General features: G+C 34.4%; 1 long non-coding RNA gene across 1 annotated transcript in view; it reads right to left on the bottom strand.

Moving 5' to 3' along the window:
- Positions 1-514: 514 nt before the first annotated feature.
- LOC140452460 (uncharacterized) overlaps positions 515-20,095 on the bottom strand; it is a 407,073-nt gene continuing 387,492 nt past the window's right edge. The window contains exon 4 of the long non-coding RNA XR_011952193.1: positions 515-621. This is a non-coding gene — a long non-coding RNA (uncharacterized lncRNA). The remainder of the gene's footprint in view (positions 622-20,095) is intronic.

Here is a 20,095-nt window from a genome sequence, read left to right on the forward strand (position 1 = left end):
TGAGATCTGAATAATATCAAGAACAGTCGTAGATGATTACATTGTTAAAAATATTGTCAACTGCGTTGTAAAAAGTTTGGGTGGAAAACAAAGGAAAAATTACTCATACATCAACTTTTACCCTACTAATACTTTAAGCATTGTAATCGTGAAGAAGGATGAGTTTTCAAAGTTAAATTAAATTATTATAGTTAAATAAAAAAAAATGTATGGTTAATTGGTCTTAACCAAAGTCATCTAATTAAGTAAAAAAAAAATAGTTTAGGTAGGAGATATCCTCTTATGTATATACCTTTTATACTAATTATAAGTGATGGTATTTATAAATCTCGATCTAGCTGAATTTTCATAGTGATATTTTGGTATCATCAAAACTCAAACTTGTCTACTGATGAACATAGGCCTCCTCAAGTAACTTTCATTCCGAACTATTTTGTACTAAAAAATTATTATTGATCTTAATAGGGTCATAATATAAATTTGAGAGTTTACTTACTTGGCCTCGATCTTATAGGCATTAGCCATGTTTTGAGTGAAATTCTGCAAGGTGTTTCTATACCTTCCAACAAGCATACAAGATGTGAAGAGCCAAAGAGGAGCATGCTGCGGACCTTACCATCTCTGAAAATGGAAGAAAATCTTTAAAATAACGATATAAGTTAAACGAATGAATAATTATCTAAGCAAGTTAAGAGAATGATACAAATCCCGAACAAATCTATACAGAAATCAAGAAGGGCAGACAACCAGTGATCCAAGAGAAATAAAATCAATCTGGAATACCTATTTCCAAATTCTTTTAGGGACGCAAGAAAATGAAGAGCATATGTATATGCAGCACATTGAGGAAGACACATGTCTGTAAAGTTAGCATATCCATTTTATAACGCCGAATTCAGACCAACACTATAATTTATTACCGAAAGAAAAAATTTATTGCTGTAGCCGTTTCTGAGACAGTAAGTAAGCTAACTTTACGGTAAAGCTAGCATCGCCATAGCTATATCTCGAAACGGAAAAGGGGCACAGGGCCAATCTTGGCGGCATATTTCATTGCTTTTTAATTGCTGTTGATTGGTATATTAACCAATCACCAAAAGTTACTCCATCACTCAAAACACACACTCGGAAACGGTTGCAGCAATAAATTGTTTCTTGGCGTAAATCTTCGGCACTATATTAGCAATCAATTCCTTGCGATTCGCCTTTTGACCGATATCTCGGTTTTCCGGAGGTGTGTTGTGAGTTAGGGAATGATGGGGCACATTTTGGAGATTGGTTAGTATACCAATCAATAGAAATGAATTAGCAAAAAAATATGCAACCAAGATGGGCCCTGTACCCCTTTTCCTTGTCGAGATATAGATATGACTATGCTAGCTTTACCGTAAAGTTAGCATACCCTCTGTTTCTCCGAAACTTCTACAGCAATAAATTTTTTCGTATCGTAATGAATTAGAAATAAATTAGCAAAAAATTATAGTGTAGGTGTGAATTCGACCTTATAAAATGGATATGCTAACTTTACAGACATGGAAGACACCAAAAATATAGAACCCCCGACGATGGAAGAGGTAAAACAAGGAATACGAGGACAAAGGAATAACAAGGCTCCAGGTATGACAACCTCTACTCAGAAGTATATAAATAAGGTGGAGAATACCTAGTAGGACAAATGCATGCGCTCATAAACAAGATCTGAAAACCTATTTAAACTGACCGGACACTATTTAAAATAGCTCTCGAATATGCGATAAGACAGTTGAAGATAGGAAGACCTAATCTCCTAACAAATAAATGAATACAGATTGCCGCCTATACCGATGACATTAGCATTATGATTCGCAGAATCGAAGAGAGGCAGAAATAAATTCACAATTACAAACAGGGGTAAAAGAGACCGGACTAGAAATAAATATTCAAGAGACAAAAAAGCTAGGAGAAACTGACGAACAGTTGAATTTGAATTAAGCATGGATGGAACAGAAGATCCAGCAATTTAAAGACGAACAGTAAAGAGCAAGAAAGCTTTTTTTTTCACTCATAGAGAAGCAAACGCGGATACAGACCATTTTCTAGTAATAGGAGAAATCAAATCAATCTAACAGAAGCAAATAACACAGAGGACATATGGAAAAATATAAAAGAATCCATTTTGAATTCAGCTGAAGAAGGGCTAGGACAGAGGGAAATAAAAAGAAGGAAAGAGTGGTTTGATGCAGAATGCGAAATCAAAATCAAACAGAAAAATCAAGCAAGAGATAAATGGATATTAACTAAAGAAGAACATCATCGAAACGAATATAAAGAAAAAAAGAAAGCAGCGGATAATTGTTGCAAGAACAAAAAAAAAACTGTGGATGGAACAGCTGTTAAAGGACCTAAAAAAGAATAGTAAAGACAGCGCCAAACTATTTGGAAACCTAAAAGCTCAACAAAGAAAAGGCAGACCAGTAGTTAAAATTGACAATAGATCATGGGAAACACACTTCACAGAACTATATAGATGTAAAGAAAGTCCGGAAGAGGAAGTAGGCGCAATGGAAGACATTAGAGATAATGAAATAGGGATACCAACATATGATGAATATTTAGACATCATTCAAAAAATGAAACAGAAAAGAACACCCGGCCCAGATGAAATTCCCAATGAGCTGATTAAAAACGGAAGGGAAAAGTTATTAACAAGCATCTATAACCTAATAGTTAGAATATGGGAAGCAGAAGAAATGCCCGAGGACTGGAAAGAAGGCAGAATTATACCAATATTTAAGAAAGCAGAAGTAACAAACTGTAACAACTATAGAGCAATATCTCTACTGAGCACAACATATAAAATTCTAACAGCCCTCATCAAGCAAAAACTCATTCAATTCACAGAGAAAAAAATTGGGGACTACCAGCAAGGATTCAGAGAAGGCAGATCCACTACAGATGCGATTCACATAGTTACACAAACAATCGAAAAATACCACGAACACAATATCGAACTCCACATCCTCGTCGAAGAATTCAGACAAGCCTTTGACTGTATTGGAAGAAATAAATTATTTATTGAAATGAAAAATCAAGATATACCAGCAAAATAATCATATTAACAAAAATGACCATGGATGGAGCTCGAGCTAAAGTAACAGAAGAAGGTAGCACAAAATCAATTGCAATAAAAACAGGAGTGCGGCAAGGCGATTCCCTGTCAACCACATTATTCAACATAGCAGTAGAAGTAACAGTCAAGGCCAGCAAAATTAAAGGAACTATAGCCCAATCCTCAATACAAATAGTTGCATATGCAGATGATTTAGTTCTTATAGGAAGAGACGAGGAAAGATTAAAAGAAGCAGTAACAATCCTGGCAAAAGAAGCGCAAAAAAGAGGTCTAGAAATTAACGAAGGAAAAACAAAATATCTCCTCTGCTCTAGAAGAGAAGATAACAGGACGAGAGAAATCAAAATAGAAAACTACACTTTTGAAAGAGTCCAACAATTTAAATATTTGGGAGTAATAGTGAATGCCCAAAACAAGAGAAGTGAAGAAGTAACAGAACGAATACTAGCAGGCAACAAAACATACTGGAGATATCAGGCTCATGAAGGACAAGAACTTATCCAGAAATACAAAACTGAAAATATACAGAGTTGCAATCAGACCAGTAGTTACGTACGCAGCTGAGACAATGTGCCTCACGGAAAAAGATGAATAAAAATTGAGAATTTTTGAAAGGAAAATCCTCAGACGGATTATGGGCCCGATAAGAATGGACAACGGAGAAATGAGAAGAAGAATGAACCATGAACTAAGAGACATAATGAAGGGAGAAGATATAGTTCTTCTTCTTTGTGTGCCGTGCTTGTATTCAAGCGTTGGCTATCGTCATATTGACAAGCTGATGAAATGATTCTCGGTCGGCAGCTAGATGAAACAGTTCCTCGACCGTTCGACCTGTCCATTGTCTAATGTTACGCAGCCAGGAAAGTTGTTTTCTTCCGACCCAACGTTTTCCTTCGATTTTGCCCTGAATGATTAACCGGAGTTAAAAGATATAGTTAGATTTATTAAAGCACAGAGGCTGAGATGGCTGGGACATATAGAGAGAAGGAAAAACGACCTACTGATTAAGAAGATCACCAGATGGAAACCAGCACCTGAAAGACCAAGGGGACGACACAGAGAGAGATGGGAGGATCAGGTCATGAGAGACATCAAAATTCTGGAAGTGAGAAACTGAAGGGAACTATGCACATATCGAAATGAGTGAAAAAAAAATTGTAGCGAAAGCCAAGTTATACAACAAACTTTGACAACAAACAAGTGGAATGCGGGGTGATTCACCGTAATAAGCGAATCAGAGAGCTCTAAGTAAGAGCGGCAAACATTCCACCCGGAATGAAAAGCCCTGATGATGATGATGATGATGTGTGCTGCTCCAAAAGCACACAGAACACACATCTTCTAATGTTGTTGCAACTGGATACTGTATAATTATAAATGTTGTGTTTTCTTCCATCTTCCGCCCCTTTTTACCCCCTATTTAACTTTGAAGTATACGGTTGAATTATTTACGGCTTAATACAGTTTAATTGTACACAATTTTTGTATGCAGCTGTATAATGCCATTTTTGAACTTGATTTTATCACAGCTTACATTTTTAGTGTCTGATACATATTAAAAATTACCCGTTATGTTATTTTACTGTATTCCCAAGATCCAGCGCTTTCTGTTCAATAACGTTTCTAGAATACTAATACAAAAAAAAAATTCCACACACTCTTTATCCAGAACTCTTTAAAAGTTACATAAAATCTCTGTAGTGTTAATGAAATATATTTAAATAATTCCAACAGAAGTACTTCCGTAATTTCCATCAAACAAGAGATAAGGTTAATTTTGTTAAATGTGTGTCAGCCGCAGAGAACTAGTTTACTAGGACTGAGAGTGATAATAGATTAAATTAACTATTGTTAGAAACAAAAATAGAAATAAACTTTTGAATGTGCTAAATATAAATAGACGTTGATGTATAGTCGGTACACTAATCGGCGTATCTATTTCTTTGGATTCTTAAATTGTTTCACAATCAGGACCGGACTATTAAATTATGTAATATGTTACTTTGTAAAAATCCTATTTTTTCGTCTTCTTTCTTTATATAAAGCAAATTTTCTTTTTTTTTTCTTGTTTCACTGTTTCAGTTTTAGCAATATACTCATTGCATTTTTTTGTGCTGAAATAAATACTTCATTAAACGAATAATTACAAACAAAAAATCAGTAGAAACAGTATCAACAATTGTAATCAAAATATTAAACGAGAAAGTGGCTCAAGTACTACAAAAAAATAAAAGAGTAAAGAAATGCACAAAGTGGGGACATTTTTAGGAAGGACAGACACACCAAGTTCTTTTACATAAAATTAGAGAAGTGATACAAATTTCACAATACTGGAAAATCACTTCCTTAATACCTTCTTCATATCTATAAATGATTCTAATTTTTCATTAGCGGAATAATACCTCCTTCTTCTTCTTCAAGTGCCATCTCCGCGGCGGAGGTCGGCAATCAACATAGCTATTCGGACTTTTGAGACGGATAATACCTCCTAGCAGTATTCAAATTAGTATTCAAATTCAAGTCATAAATCTAACTATCTAGATAATAATACAGGTGAACAACAAGGGTCAGTTTTAGAACCCATTTTATTTCTTATTTACGTAAACGGTGTTGTCTTCGTTAACTCAGATGAATATTTCACAATATTTGCCGATGATATACTATAATCAGCGGATCTGATACCTGTTTGAAGTCCAAATATAATAGTTCAGTTTCGGACTTTTACAGTTGGTTCTGTAGTAATGACTTATTATTGAATACCCAAAAAACTCTTTTCATGCAGTTTCATAATAGGCAACGATGTGTTTAAATATAAATAATAATTGAATTTAAAACGTTTTATCAGTAAAGTTCCTAGGACTTCATACAGATGAATGTCTTAATTGGAGAAAACATTCTGATGTACTTGCCACAAAATTAAACTCAATAACTTTTTTGTTTCGAAATTTAAAACAAGTGTTAATGGAGAAAAAATTAATAGTGCTTTATTATGGCCAAACCCAATCCCGTCTAAGATACAGGATTTGTTTTGGGGCAACGAGTAGTCATATTATCATCATCATGGCATCTACACTCCTCACAGAGTTATCGCCGCCTTCTTTGGAGTCTTCAGATCCATTTGTCGCGGGGAATCAGTCCGCATTAACATTTTGGTTTTACAATTGGTTGTGTGACTTAGTGTTTTCTATAATATTTCTCCATTCTTTTCTGTTTTTGCTTATGGTTTTCCAATCTCTAACTCCCATCTTCTTAAGGTCCGCAATTATCTGGTTCTCCCATCTCGTCTTCGGTCTTCCTTGTGGTCTGCCTGATACTGGTCTCCATTTGGTGATTTTTTTTGATAACTGCTTCTGGATTTCTCCCATCTAAGTCTCTTTGCCTTGATAAATCTGACGATGTCTTCTCCTTTCAAAAGTTCTCTTACTTCGTAGTTCATTAGTTTTCTAAATTCATTATTACCTAATTCTAGTGGGCCTGCTATTTTCCGAAAGATTTTTCTCTCTAAGTTCCTCCATATTTCTTTATCTTTCTATGCCAGGCACATTACTTCAGCACAATATGTGATTACTGGTCTAATTGCCGCTCTGTAAATTTTAAGTGTAGTATTCTGAGTAAGCTTTTTATCTGTAAGGAAGTTATTGTAGTTCCAGTAAGTTCTGTTTCCTGCCAGAATTCTTTCATTGATTACTATGCTTTCCCCTTGTCACATTAAATGTACTTTTTCTTGAGCATATTAGGTTTTTTTGTTTTATTTTGATTTTTTGCCAAACCCCTCTTGGATGCTTCCTTGCACAACTTCACAAATTCTTCCTTTAAACTGTTTTGGTTTCTAGTAATCAGTGCTATGTGGTCAGCGTACGCCACAAGTTGCGACGTCGATGTTATAATTGTACCTTTTATTTCAGTAGCTCTTATTGTTCCATCTATAGCGACGTTAAATAGTGACGTTGATAGAGAGTCGCCCTGTCGTACTCCAGTTGCTAGGTATTTGTATACTTTTGTTAATGCAATCATCTGTTATTATTGCTGCCGTAGATCCCTCCATTGTCATTTTCGTAAGCTTTATGAGTTTTATTGGGATATCTAGGTTTTTCATGTCTTCTATTAGGTGGGTCTTATTAGGCTATCAAATGCTTGCTTGAAATCTATGAAAAGGATGTGTATGTCGATATCATGTTCGTAACACTTCTCAATTGACTGTGTGATTATGTGCATTGCGTCTATTGCTGACCGTCCCTCTCTAAATCCCTGCTGGCATTTTTCATTTTAGTTGCAATGTATTTTGGGAGCCTTTGATTAATGATGTCAACATTTTGTAGCAGCTGTTTAACAACGTTATTCCTCTATAGTTGTTACATTGTGTGGTGTTCCCTTTCTTTAAAATAGGAAATATCCATCCTGTTTTCCATTCTTCGAGCATTCTTTCTTTTTCCCAAATCCTTATTAGGTCGTATATTTTTCGTTGCAGTTCTTCTCCGTCTTATTTTGTTAGCTCGTTTGGGATTTCGTCTGGGCCTACTGCTTTCTTTTGATTTAGATTTCTTATCACACCTAAAAAATCCTCATATGACGGATTTTCGATTTCATTTTTATCATTAAGGTATGTTTCTTTCGTGCATTCGTGAGTGCTTTTTCTAGTCTTAAATAAATATTCGCAATGTTTCTCCAATATTTTGAAATTAATCTTAACTACTGGTTTTTTCTTGTTTTGGGATTTTATATATTTACATAGCTTTACATTATTCTTGCTATTTACTTCCAACTCTTCTATAAGTTTTTCTGAGTCTTTCTTTCTTCTCCTATACTCTTCCAAATCTTCTGCCCTACCTGTCTTCAGCTATTTCTTTCGTGCTAGGTTTTTTCCTGGTTGCTGTGTCGCAGTCTTCGTTGTAACATTCTTTTTTCCTTTTTATTTCTATATTATCCTATTACTTCTGTTGCTATCAAAATGTGACCTTTTATTTCTTTCCACGTTTCTTCTTCCTTGAAGAAATTCAAATCCGTCGAGGAGTCCGGCAGGGATGCATCTTGTCGCCACTTTTGTTTAATCTGTATAGTGAAGCTATTTGTGAACAAGCACTCGAGGAAGAAGATCTTGGTCTGATAATAAATGGTGAGACGATCAACAATATAAGGTATGCTGACGATACGGTTCTCCTAACGGGAACTCTAGTAGAACTACAACATCTCGTTCAAAGTCTCAATATATATTGTAACAGTTACGGCTTGAAAATTAATTTGAAAAAAACTAAATTTATGGTAATCACGAAATCCAAGAACATCAGAGCTAATCTTGTAATAGACAATACAACGATTGAGCGTGTGTCCTGTTATAAATATCTAGGTGCTTGGATCACAGACGATACTGATCAAACAAAAGAGATTAGATGTAGAATAGAAATCGCTAGATCAGTCTTTAATAGAATGCGCAAACTCTTTTGCAATCGTGATATCAACATAAAGTTACGAATACGAATGCTGCGGTGTTATGTCTTTTCTACCCTGTTGTATGGAGTAGAGGCTTGGACACTAAAACAGTTGACCACAAAAAACATCGAAGCTTTCGAGATGTGGTGCTATAGGCGCATTCTCAGAATATCATGGATGGACCGCGTCACTAACACGCAAGTACTCCAAACTTTAGACAAAAGATGCGAAATTCTAAATGAGATAAAAACTAGAAAGATGGAATACTTGGGGCACATTGTGAGAGGTGAAAAGTACGAACTTTTAAGAAATATCATGCAGGGCAAAATTAAGGGCAAAAGAAGTGTGGGAAGAAGAAAAATATCGTGGCTTCGTAATCTACGTGAATGGTTCGGGTGTAGTTCGATTGAACTTTTTAGGCGCGCTGCTAACAAAGTCGCAGTGGCCATGATGATTTCCAATCTCCGCTAGGAGTGGCACGAGAAGAAGAAGAAGAAGACGTTTCTTCTATAATGTTGGATTTGAATCTCACTATTGTCGAGCATCTTCCACTAAGAAGTACTTGGAATCATGTTGGAGGTCAAAAGCTTTCTTGTAACAATTCTATACAAAAGATTGGTGCAAGAACAAAAATTACAAGCTATTATCTTCATGTACATTTCACAAACCTTTTGAAGATTTAAACCTTTTCCCTTTAGAGACCTAAAAAAGATCAATGTGACCTGTGTAGAGCACACAAGTTAAAAGATATTACAGATGAAGTGTATAATCAACATTAACAAAGAAAACGTTAGCGACAGAAGAAAAAACGAGAGACAAAATTAACAAAAAATGTGTGTTCACAACGGACCTTCAATCTCTATTAGTGTGTAAAAAGTCAAATGCTTCTGCCCTATACTACAAAAGAAAACTTTCAGTGCATAACCTTCGTATATATGATCTCACAACCTATGACGGATTCTGCTACTATGGCATGAGCGTGAAAGACAACTTACTGCTAATGAATTTGAAAGCATACTATACCATTTTATCAAATCACAATTACCTCTAATATTAATGCGAATACAGCAACTGAAGGAGGAACATAGAACCGGTCAGTCTAGACAGTTTTATAAGGACCTAAAAACAATGAAGGGCAACACGACCAACAGCCCAAAAAAAGGGGGAGAAAAGCTCCACCTTGAGATATATCATCTTATAAGAAAAGAGAAGAAATACCGAAACACTGGCATGAAAGCCTTATAGTACCTATCCACAAAAAGGGAGACAAACAAATATGTCGGAACTATAGAGGAATATCGTTAATCAATACAACGTACAAAATTATATCCATAATACTGTCTAGAAGACTAACTTCATACGCAGAGGAAATAATAGGCGACTACCAAAGCGGATTCAGACCGGGAAGGTCGACCATAGACCATATATTCGTCCTACGCCAGGTGTTGGAAAAAAACTGGGAATTCAACCGCGATGTACACCAAATCGTCGTGGACTTACAAACAAGCTTACGATTCTGTTAGCAGAGAAGCATTGTTTGAGACCATGGTAGAAATGGGAGTACCTGGAAAGCTGGTACGATTAGCACATGTGAGCACAGAGAACACTTCCGCACGGATCAGAATTGGCAGCACCACGTCGGAGGAATTCCTCATTGACACCGGGCTTAGACAAGGAGATCCTCTCTCCCCCCTGCTATTTAATTTTGCACTGGAACATGCGGTAAAGAAAGCTCAAACACAACTGACAAACGGATTTGCCGCCCAAGGATCAAAAATACTATTGGCGTTTGCGGATGACGTGGACACAGTCATTTGCACAACCCACCAGAGATACAAAAGAAGTTTTCACACTATTCGTAAACGGAGCCAAGGAAGTTGGTCTGAAGGTCAACGAGGACAAGACCAAGTACATGGTGGTTACGAAGAACCCAAGGCCAAGGGTTAGACAAAACGTAACAATCAATGAATACAACTTTGAAGTCGTCAAAGAATTCAAGTACCTGGGAGCGATCATAACATCTGCAAATAAAGATGAAAAGGACGTGGCAGCCAGGATCATTGCAGGAAACAGGGCATATTACTTATTAATGACCGTACTTAAATCAAAACTACTCTCAATACCAGCAAAAATAAGAGTGTACAAGACAATAATTCGTCCCACAATAACGTATGGAAGCGAGACATGGACTCTGAACCAGCGGGAAACGACAAAATTACTGGTACTGGAAAGAAAGATACTGCGGACTATCTATGGGCCTTGCACAGAAGAGACAACAGGAGAATTGAGAAGAAGACACAATGATGAACTCCAGACAGTATATGGAGATGAAAACATAGTACGCTACATTAAAGAAACCGAATAAGATGGGCGGGCCAAGTACTAAGATCGAGTGACGAAAGACTCCTGAACGCCACATTCTGGGAAAGGCCCGATGGCAGAAGGTCAGTTGGTCGCCCAAGAAAGAGATGGAGGGACGCAGTAGCCAGTGATCTACGCAAAATGGGAATAAAGAAATGGGAAATAGCTGCTCAGGACCGACAACAATGGAGGAAAATAGTAAACGCGGCCATGACTCACATAGAGTTGTAGAGCCAAACGATGATGATGACAATTACCTCTCCTACAAATCCTTCATTTCTCTACAAACAATCCAGCTAGAAAAACGCTCCTTGACAGACCTATTGGTCAAAGCAGAAGAGGAAGACCCAGAACAAGGTTTCTTGACAAGATCGATCAAGACATGAGAAGTATGGGAATGCGTGCTTGAGGAAAGCGATGAATAGGGACGACTGGAGAGAAATTTTTGAGGCTAGGACTCACGTAGGGTTGTAAAGCCATAATGATGATGATGACAACTACCTCTTAGAAACAGTGCAAAAACAATTGATTTATAGCGACGGGTGCAATTACCAAAACAGAAGTTCTCCATACTCAAATGGAGTGTGTCCTTATGCACTCCATTCTAGAGCGGTACCTTAAACAAAGAAAAATTCACGTATCATCAGACTACGTGGAAGAGTGCAATATATAAGGTTCTTGAACTCCTAAGTGGAGCATAGAGCTTCAGTGAAAACGCGACATCGGGTTCTATTTTGCGCTAAGGCCTTCACCTCATTCCAAGACTTTCCTTGGCCTCTTATCTCGTCCATGATGGATCTTCTTCAAGTTTGTACTGGGCGACCTCTTTTTCTTTTCCCTTGGGGATTCCACTCTAGGGCAGTCTTTGCGATACTGCAACTATTTTTTCGGAGTGTGTGACCGATCCAACCCCACTTTCTGGACTTAATTTCATTTTGTACCCTCTTTTGTTCGGTCAGGTGTAGCAGATCGTCGTTTCTGATGGTGTTAGGCCAGAATATATGAACAATTCTTCGTAGACATTTGTTAACAAAGACCTGCAGTTTGTCTGTGAGGGTGTTTGTCACTTTCCAGGTTTCACATCCGTAGAGTAGAACAGACATGACATTTGATCGGAATATTCGGATCTTTGTCCTTGTAGTATACTCGCCAGATCTCCAAACAGGGTTGAGCGTGCTGAAAGCTTGTTGAGCTTTTCGTATCCTCATACGAATATCGTCTTCTGTACCTCCGTTTTCTGTTATGACACTTCCAAGATACGTAAAGTTTTCCACATTTTCAATCTGCATATTGTCGATAGTAAAAAGCGTGTTGTTCCTTGCATTTATTCTCATGGACTTGGTTTTACTAATATTGATTTTCAAACATATTTTATTGGCTTCAGTGGAAAGTGTTTCCAATTGGTAAGCCAGATCTTGGAACCTTTGACCTAATAGACAGATATCGTCCGCGTATTCTAGATCGCTTAGGCGTGTGGTTAACGTCCATTGTATCCCTCTTGTGTCGGAGTCTAGTTTGGAGAGAACATAGTCTATAGCTATGTTAAAAAGAAACGGAGAAAGCACGCATCCCTGTCTAACTCCAGTAAGTACGTTGAATTCGTCACTGTTGATCCCATTGTGTGTCACGCTGCATTTCGCATCAGTATATAGTGACTTTATAATAGAAATTATTTTTTGCGGGATGTTTCTTAGCTCTAAAATTTTCCATAGAGCAGCGTGAGACAAGCTATCAAAGGCACGTTCAAAATCAACAAAAACCATGTATAGGAGTGTGTTCCATTCAACCGATTGTTCCATTATTACCCTCACAGTATTAATGTGGTCTATGCAGGAGGATTCTGGCCTAAAGCCTGCTTGATTAGCTCGAAACTCAACCTTGTTTGTTATTCTTTTCAGTATGATGGTCGCAAAAATTTTATTTATGACAGTAAGCAAGGGTATTCCTCTCCAATTTTTGCACAGTGCGAGGTTGCCTTTTGTTGGAAGCTTGATAATGTTACCTTTTTTCCAGCCCGCTGGAATGTGGTTTGTTTCCCACACCTCTCGGATTATGGGGAGCAAAAGTTCAGCAGTTAGATGCGGATCAGCTTTAAGCATTTCAGCAGCAATGTTATCGATTCCCGGTGACTTGTTGTTTCTCAGAGATTTGATAGCTGCTATTATCTCCGTTTTGGAAGGGGCCTCGCAAGAAATATGCAAGTCTATATTCTGCGGGTTTTCGACTATTTCGTCTGCGTTATCTCTGGGAATACCTAGCATCTCCTGAAAATGCTCTTTCCATCTCTCTACTTGGTCATCTGTTGTAGTTAGCAATTCGCCTGTTTTGGATCTTACAATGTTCGAACAGTTGGACCCTTTTTGTGTTAGTCGTCTAGTAATTTGGTAAAGCTCCCTAGTTCTGTTGTGTTGTGCAGCTGTTTCTGCTTGTTTTGCAAGTTCTTCAGCCCACCTTCTTTTGTCTCTTCTTGCTTCTCTTCTTCTGGAAGAGTGCAAACATGCCAGAAAACCTCCCATACCATTTCAAGTAACCTATTTAGACCATCCGTTCTTTAAAAATTATTCAAGACCTATGATGTTCAAATCTATCCGCCCTGAAATAAAGAAAGGAGATGCTAAAGTAACTCATATTCGCTGTTGAAAGCACATGGATGGTAACATTTATTATAAAGTAAACTTTGACGAAGACTTTGATCCTTTTCCTGTTTGTGAAGAAAATGCATTGTAATTTCAAAAAATCAGTTGAAAGTTGGAGGAAATCTAAGCAAATTTAGAATACTTAAGATCTTAATATTAAGTTCTTTAACGGTCAAACTCGAAGAATTTGGAATAGTGGATTTTCCCTATCTGTATGACAAAAGGATAAAAATATCTGAAACTAAATACAGACAACTTCAGGTGAAAAAGGTGATTGAAAACGACCATACCTGGTGATTATCATTGTTCTATGACCAATTATTATTTGAATAAAAGGCGGACTGACTACTATTGTGTATTTGATACAAATCAAGTCTAATTATTGCCTGGTACTTTGAATGCTTAAGCTATTTTCTACCTACTGTCAAAATTTCAATCAAATCCATGCATATAAAAAGAATTCTGAGCAAACAACCGTCATATCCTAGACTAGAAGTGAGAAACTGTCAAAAAATTGTCGAAACTGTGAAAAGCACATGATCGAGAGGAAACAATACATTTTTTAGCATATAATGTGTATATATTATCCTTATTATGTATTAATTTGCTTTACGTCAAACAAAGTCCTTGTCTTATTGCAAACTTTTAAAAAGTAGGTTTATGCATTCTTGTTCTTCAAAAATAGGTCATAGATAAGTAAATTTATTAATTATTACATATTTGTTTTCTTTGCAACATATTCATTACGAAATTTTTATCAGAGCGGATGGATGATAAACACACGTGGCGAAATAAAGCATTATTTTTTGTAATCTAATTCTAATTACTAATATACTCATGGCAATGATCTACACAGTGTTATTATTACTATTAGATAATTTTACACATGCAATTCAATGTTGCAAATTAAACAAAAGGATATCTTTGTTGTCGAGGAAATCGCATTGTTAGCGTGTTGAATGCCGAAGTTCAGATTTTACCGCAATTTTCTCAATTTTTCTTTAACAATATTTTGCGCGTGGAGTTCTTATCGCAACACGCGCTTGCTAAATGTAGGGATTAAATTAAACAAACCATTTTGAAAATAGGCACCTCGCAATTGTATGTTTCTATTTAAAAACAACTTTAAATTATACTATCGATACTATTTCACTGTCCCAAACGTGGTAAAAAACGTTTATATGCAAGAGTAGAGCAACATTTGCAATTGTTTGCATTCTTTAAACGAATATACCTCTTAGCTATGATATACTGAGTTCTATAAATATATTATTATTATTATAATAGCCTATTACATAAATAATATAATATTGTGGTTCTGTGGTGGGTACTGAATAAGAAATGAGTTCCCGGTCTGTGAAGATTGTTAGATATATATTTGATGGAGTAACAAATAGTGAAGAGGTGTAGGAGAGACTTAAATATCATGTGACAGTAGGTATTAGGTAGTAGGAAAATATATCCTAACATTTCCTGTTGCTTAATGTATGCAGGTGTAGTGCGAGTAGGAAAATTTGGTAGGACGAAAACAGAGTAGGTATTAAGAATATTCATTGGAAGATATAGTTACTAAAGCAGATTAGCTGAAAAGTTATCTTCGTTAGTAATGTATGAATGATGAGATGATTGTAAAAAATAATAGTTCTAGATAAATGCAGTAAGTGGTATGTTATGTGTAGAAACTGGATTATCTGCAAAATGATTAAGCATATATATGCTGCATATTTCCCAGGTTAGGTTAGAATATGTTAGGTTAGGTTAGGTTAGGTTAGGATATAGTTACTAAGGCAGATAATCTGGAAAGTTATCTTCGTTAATAAGGTATGAATGACGAAATGATTTTAAAAAATAATGGTTGTAGATAAATGCAGTAAGTGGTATGTTATATGTAGAAACTGGATTATCTGCAAAATGTATAAGCATATATATGCTGCATATTTCTCAGGTTAGGTTAGGTTAGGTTAAGTTAGGTTAGGTTAGGTTAGGTTAGGTTAGGTTAGGTTAGGTTAGGATATAGTTACTAAGGCAGATAATCTGGAAAGTTATCTTCGTTAATAAGGTATGAATGACGAAATGATTTTAAAAAATAATATTTTAGATAAATGCAGTGGTGTGCTATGTCTAGAGAGTGGATTATATGCAAAATTCATATGCATATATAAAGTTATTTTATGATAACAATGAAATGGCACACACAGTGATCAGGTGCCTCGACGTCAAACTATTTTTCCATTTCCGATATTGTTCTTAAACACACATAACCTAACTTTTAAAAAAAAATTCGTAGCTTTTGATTTACAAGTTGTAAATTTTTAACTATAAATAATTTATACTCATATTTTTTTAACTAATATTTTATATCATCCTAAAAATGAAGTTTTATAAGGTACAAATTTATGGTTCCCAAGTTTTTTTGGAATCGATAAATAGGCCATACAATAATGACTAATATATCAATAAGTATGGATACAAATAATTGTGGAACTTGCAGGAAGTTTCAAGCAGAGGAACAGATTATTCTTTGTAACTTTTGTTACCACTTCAAGTTACAACAAATGCGAGTAACACCATTATAGAGTAAAATTATTGAAACAAAGAACAGTTATATTTTTTTGCAGTGACTGTGATCTCTTTAAACAAATTCTATTTAGAAAAAATTTTGTTTTGTTAAAGTAGAAAGTGATTGACAGCACCTTAAAAGTCAAGAATTTAAACCAAGAAAAAGAACTTTGGTCATGGAGTAAACAATGTACAACAAACAGCAGTTTATAATCAGATTTGTTACTGCATGGAGTCTGGTTTTCATGTTAAACATTTATGTAATACAATACTACTAAAGCGTTCAATAGTTAATTGGAAATTATTTGTAGATGAAGAAACATATGTTTGGATTTTAGAATAGTATTTGAAGCTATTTATATTAATTTACTTCTTAGAAAACGACAGTATTATGGACATCACATCAACGTATAATTAGCCAAGTCTGGTTATACAAAAATCATCGATTTCACGGCAAAATGTTTCGCAGATATCTGAAGCTTTTAAGACATAGGTGGGGGTTACTAAATGACTAATAGATAAAAAGATACTCCTATTTTTACCTTGCGTTTATTTTAAACAATAATTTATGGTCAGAATTTGATTTTTTATCTATAAGTTTTTTCCCTTATAATTTAAATAAACAATATTTATACCATTTTTTTATATCAAGAATATCTTTATTTTCCCGTTTTTTCAATTAAAATTGATAAATAATTTACGGAGATATTTGCAAAAAAGCAGTTTTTTGCACTAATTTATAAATTTAATTAATTTTTTTATTAAGAAAATAAAATGTTTTTATTTCATTAATTAAAAATTAATTATAAATTTCTCAATGTTGAAATTAATACATTTCAACATTGAGAAATTACCGTCCTTTAAATTCGTGCGAAATTTCCCCCCGATCGGTCAAATAGTTTAAAAGTTATTCAATTTGTTTATCCCTGGGACTAATTATTTAAACCATTGAACTTGCCCTATGAATGATGCTAGACACATTTAACAAATTTCATAGGATTCCTTAAGACTTATACTATTTCAGAAGTTAAATGAATATTGAGTTTTCATCGAAATTATTTACAAAATAAACGTTTGAAAAAGGGGTATGTTTTTTACTTATAAACAATTGTAATAACTTCTATATTTTTTAAGCTACAGACTTGTACGTATAACCATTAGATAGCTGGTAAAAAAACTCACATTTAACAAAAAAAATAAACCTTCTATGAACAATAGGAACGAAGTTAGCGACAATTTTTTTGTTAATTATATCTCCATTGTTTATAAACATTAAGAAGTAAACTTTGCACAAATTTTGAATGAAAATCTAAACTTTATATTGAATTTTATAGCTATAAAATTCATCCAATTTTTCGAAACTTAAAACCTTTCGAAACGAAGTTACTTTCGAAAGATCGACATAGGAAAGTAGAGGGGAAACTGTTTTAGTTCCTCACTGCAAAATTTAATATTATGGTTACGGATTTATCATTCAAAAGCTTCAACAGTTCTGTAGGAATTTCATCAGGTCCATTTGCTTTTCCATTTTAAGCGTTTCTTATTGCGTATTCTACTTCTTCTTTCAATATGTCTGGCCCAGTTGCATTGATTATCTGAGTTAAGTTGTTTCTATCGTCTTCAAATATTTCATTCAGGTATTCTGTCCATCTTTTTATTTTATTCTCTAGATCTACAATAAGATTTCCATCTTTGTCTTTAAGTTTACCTATTTGGCATTTCTTTATGCTTCCTGTTATCTCTTTTACTTTTTTGTGCATATTGAACGCATCGTACTTTTTCTCATAGGTTTCCATTTCTTCACATTGTTCTTTAATCCACTCCTCTTTGGCTTATTTTATTCTCTTTTTTATGTGTTTATTTATTTCTTTGTATTTGTCTTGGTAATTCTTCATCTTTCTTCTTTGTTTTATCAAGTCTAGTATATCTTGTGTCATCCACCCCTTATTCTTTGTTGTTGTTTTTGTAAGATGTTTCTTTCCTGCTGTTTGTATAGCTGTATTTATGTACTTTAATTTTTGGTTAACTTTGTATCGTTAATTTGTTGCTGCACTGAACGGAGGTTTTCATTTATTTCTTCTCCTGTTTCTTGTCGTATATTTTTGTTTCTATGTTTATTTAAATCTAGTGCCTTTCTCTGTGGTCTTCTAATCTTTTTTGGTCTCACCTCTATCACAGTAACTACCGGGTTATGATCTGAGCCTATATCAGCTCCTGAGTACGACATAGTACATTTTTTCTTTGGTATGTTCTGATGATGTCCATGTATATAACCGTCGAGGAGGTAATTTGAAAAAGGTATTTGTTATTACGAAGTCTTCACTTTGGCAAAATTGAATCAATCGATCTCCTCTGTCATTTCTGTTTCCAAGCCCATATTTTCCTACTTGTTCTCCTACCTTACCTTGACTCACCTTGGCATTAAGATCGCCCATTAATATGTTAATGTACGGAAAGACTGACTTAATAAGTGAAGACAAACAACCTGCAATAAAAAGGTTCAGACCTGACAGTAAAGTCGAATAAATGAACTAAATTTTAACTTTAAATTTAAATTTAAATTTAAATTTTAAGTAATATTACATTATTGATATAAAATGAAAAAACATATGTTGATTTTCCGGGATTTTCCGAGATTTATGGGGGGTGAAAATTATGTCATCATTATAAATACTGCGACAGACCATTCGAGCAAATTAAAAAAAAGTAAGTATTTAGGGTGAATTTCAAATGGACTTAATTTTTCCGAGTTTTCCCATATTTTCCGGCAGTGAAAACTATGTAGTTATTCATATTTCGACGAGCTATCCCAGAATAAAAAAAGAGGCTTCCAGCTGCAAAGGAAGCCGAGATAATGTAAATTTTTCCTACGTGTTGCAATTTGAAGTTCCGATGCCGAAAAAAAAAACGGAGCTGAAACAGATATCCCCTCCACTTTCCTATGTCGATCTTTCGAAAGTACCGTCGTTTCGAAAAATTAGATAAATTTTATAGCTATAAGTTTCAATGTAAACTTTAGATTTTCATTCAAAATTTGTGCAAATTTTACTTCTTAATGTTTATAAACAATAGAGATATGATTTTTTTAAAAATAGTCACTAACTTCGTTCCTATTGGTCATAGAAGGTTTTTTATTTTTTAATGTGAGCTTTTTTACCAGCTATCCAATGGTTGTACAAGTCTGTAGCTTAAAAAATATAAAAGTTATTACAATTGTTTATAAGTAAAAAACATACCCCTTTTTCAAACGTTTATTTTGTAAATAATTTCGATGAAAACTCAATATGCATTTAACTTCTGAGATAGTCTAAGTCTAAAAGAATCCTATGAAATTTGCTGAATGTGTCTAGCATCATGCATAGGGCAAGTTCAATAGTTTAAATAATTAGCCTCAGGGATAAACAAATTAAATAACTTATAAAATATTTGACTGATCGGGGGGAAATTTTGCACAAATCTAAAAGATGGTAATTCCTTGATATTTAAATGTTTTAATACTATTTTATTTTGTTAATAAAAAAATTAATAAAATTTATAAATTAGTGCAAAAAAACTGCTTTTTTGCAAATATCTCTGTAAATTATTTATCAATGTTAATTAAAAAAACGGGAAAATAAAGATATTCTTGACATAAAAAAATGACATAAATATTGTTTATTTAAAATATAAGAGAAAAAATTTATAAACAAAAAATCAAATTGTGACCATAAATTATTGCTTAAAAAAACGCAAGGTAAAACTAGGAGTATCTTTTCATCTATTCATCATCTAGTATCCCCCAACTATGTCTTAAAAGGTTCAGATATCTGCGAAACATTTTTCCACCTTTTTTTTAACCAGACTGAGCTAAATGTATAATGTAGTATACTTGTTTCATTAATATAGAAATTTCATTATCGAACAATCTTTAACAATGTAAGAATTCTGTAAAGTTGTTCTATACCAATATACAAAATTATCTGAGTCGAATACAAATATCTTCTAAATATATATATTACAG

This window comes from Diabrotica undecimpunctata, chromosome 10 (genome assembly GCF_040954645.1).
Source record: "Diabrotica undecimpunctata isolate CICGRU chromosome 10, icDiaUnde3, whole genome shotgun sequence".
Taxonomy (NCBI): domain Eukaryota; kingdom Metazoa; phylum Arthropoda; class Insecta; order Coleoptera; family Chrysomelidae; genus Diabrotica; species Diabrotica undecimpunctata.